At 39.7% G+C, this 3,046-nt stretch overlaps 1 pseudogene; it reads left to right on the top strand.

Moving 5' to 3' along the window:
* The first annotated feature begins 1,238 nt into the window (after positions 1 to 1,238).
* LOC138152178 (L-lactate dehydrogenase A chain pseudogene) lies at positions 1,239 to 2,790 on the top strand (annotated as a pseudogene).
* Positions 2,791 to 3,046: the final 256 nt, after the last annotated feature.

Genomic DNA, 3,046 nt, shown 5'->3' on the forward strand with positions numbered 1-3,046 from the left:
TTGGTCTGTGCTTTTCTCTCAATGTGACATAACAGACCTTTCCTGTCAACCTTCCAGGTTTGGAAATTTGTTTAACTGTCATTTTGTGGGCTCTGCTGCTCTAGAATTTGTGTAAGAGTCATTTTATAGGTATTTAGAGGGGCTTGGCTCCACCCTTGATTTCTGGTTCTTGAGGAATAGAATGCCCAGGTAACTGATCCTTTAATGCCCATTTAAAGTCTTCCTAAATAGCTCAACAAACATTGCCTCCTCTCAGACCCAAATAACTCACAGCTGCCAAGCTTCATTAATGTGAACAGTCAACTAGTCATTTCTCTCTTGAGTCCTAAATTTAAAAGATACTACATTGTCTTTCTGATGTGGATTATACAATTAAAACATTTATATTCTCCTAACACGGTGAAATCCCTCAAACTATCCGCACTGATCTATCAAAAATATCATGCTAACTTTTAAATGTTACTTCATATTGACCAAGGAAAATAACCATTTGCCTCTGTTGCCCAAAGATGGATGGGAAGATTCAAACTGGCTCAAGCTGGGGTAAGGTTTCTAAAGCACACAGCACTCAGATTAGTTCCATGTTACATGAACAGGCCTCTAAGTCACCCTAGCTGCTATATCTTGAAAGTCCAAACACCAAACATTGTGAAACAATTTCTGGAAACTATTATTTGTCCCTCAAGAATGACAAGAAAAGGTAAAGAGCAGTTTCTATAATACTTAGGAAACTATAAAATCTAAAGTACCCCCAACATGACCCTAGAGAAGGATATCTTAACCCAGGTCCATGCAGTTCTACATCTTTTCATAACTGGGGTTTTTCTTGTAATCCTACATACTGTATTTTGGAAATGAAAAGCTTTCTACTAAGAAGGGTTGCATAGGCTTCCCCAACAGTCTGTTGAGGCCTATGCAGCTAGTCATGTCTATCCCTGCTAGCAGCTGCCATTTCTTCTCCTTAATATTTTGGAGGCAGGTATAAACCTGTGATTTCATTAATGTCAGGAAATCCCACTACCAATTCAGACTGGCAGTACCCTGCCTAGGTCAATGAGTAGTGAAATGACTTTTCCAGGGTGGCACAATCAATGCACCTTAGAAGCAGGACTTGAACCCAGGTCTTCGTGACTCTGAGGCCAGTTCTTTATCCCGTATGCCATATGCTGTCTATCCTTAAATAACTTGTTCCTTCTCCTCCCCTGACCCCATCACCATATCAATTCTGAAATTTGGAAATGGGTGAGTATGGAAGCAGCAGGCTCACGTATAACTCAGAACTTTCACAGTCTGACCAGCAACCTCAATATCCCCCCAAAATGACATCTACTGTTAAGGATCAGCTGATTTTGAATCTCCTAAAGGATGAACAGTTTCCCCAGAACAAGATTACTGTTGTTGTGATTGATACAGTTGGCATGACAATGTGCCATCAGTATCTTAACAAAGGATTTGGTTGATGAACTTGCCTTAGTTGATGTAATAGAGGACAAACAAAAGGGAGAGATGACGAATCTCCAACATGGCAACCTTTTCCTCAAAACGTCAAAGATTGTTTCTGGCAAAGACTAGTGTTCACCGCAAACTCAAAACTGGTCATTGTTACAACTGGGGCATGTCAACAGGAGGGAGAAAGTCATCTTGATTTGGTCCAGCATAACGTGAATATCTTTAAATTCATCATTCCCAATATTGTTAAATACAGCCCTAATTGCAATCCGTTTATTGTTTCCAACCCAGCGGATATTTTGACATATGTGGCTTATAAGCTAAGTGGCTTTCCTAAAAACCATCTTATTGGAAGTGGTTGCAATCTGGATTCTGCCCATTTCTGTTACCTAATGGGGAAGAGACTAGGTTCCATTCTTCAGGTTGTCATGGATGGGTCCTTGGGAAAAATGGAGATTCCAGTGTTCCTGTGTGGAGTGGTGTGAATCTTGACAGTGTGTCTCTGAAGAATCTTCATCCTCAAATAAGAACTGATGCTGATTCAGATAAATGGAAAGATGTTCATAAACAAGTGGTTGAAAGTGCTTATGAGGTGATCAAGCTGAAGGGCTATACTTCCTGGGCCATTGGCTTGTCTGTGGCAGATCTGGCAGAAAGCATTATGAAGAATCTTAGGAGAGTGCATCCAATTTCCACCATGATTAAAAGTCTATCTGGCATTAATGAGTATGTCTTCCTTAGTGTCCCATGTATCTTGGGGCAGAATGGCATTTCAGATATGGTGACGGTAAACCTGAATCCAGAAGAGGAGAGCCCTTGAAAGAAGAGTGCAGATACTCTTTGGGCAATCCAGAAGGAGTTGAAATTTTAAAACCTTTTAATGTGCTGCCATCAAGAGAACATGACAGTGGTTAAGGGGTTATATGTATGATGCATTTTTCAAATAGGTCAAATCCTTCCTCTGATTAGTGATTGAACAACAGAAATATAAAACCTGTGAACACACTCTAGTCTCTTCCTAAAGTTAGAAATGGGGAATAGTAGAGTGTGACTATTTGTTTAAACTCTGTTGTTGTTTGCATATGATGCTGGATATGACTTGTATAGTCTCAGTAGTTGTTGTCAAGCAGACAGTGCCCCACAGGTATATAAATTACCTGCCTTGTATGTTGGTGCTACAGGTGTCCGTAGGTCCGGAAGACAACACCCCTGGATACAAAACACCAAACAGTAGTAATTCTTTATTGATGCAATGAATACCATTTTGCTCCCCTTCATTAGGGCTCTACAGCATGGCCCCATGGATCACATTTCTAGAGGACCTGATTTTGTCTATATATACATATATTTATATAGTTGTAAATTTACATTATTATATAAAAAGATCTGTATACATACAGCAATGCAACCAATTCCTCAAGTGTCATACTAACCCAAAATACTGAATAAACAACAAATAGCTGATAAAAATAGTTTGAAATGCCAATTCCTTTACAGGTAAAATAGCTTCACCTGACACTCTCCCCATGACTCCACTGCCCCACCCTCACATATATACACATACACCACACCAAAATTATTTCCCCTATATTTAGAG

The sequence above is a fragment of the Petaurus breviceps genome, unplaced genomic scaffold (assembly GCF_028583685.1).
Source record: "Petaurus breviceps papuanus isolate PSGF00001 unplaced genomic scaffold, PetGlider_PUasm1.0 90919, whole genome shotgun sequence".
NCBI classification, from domain to species: domain Eukaryota; kingdom Metazoa; phylum Chordata; class Mammalia; order Diprotodontia; family Petauridae; genus Petaurus; species Petaurus breviceps.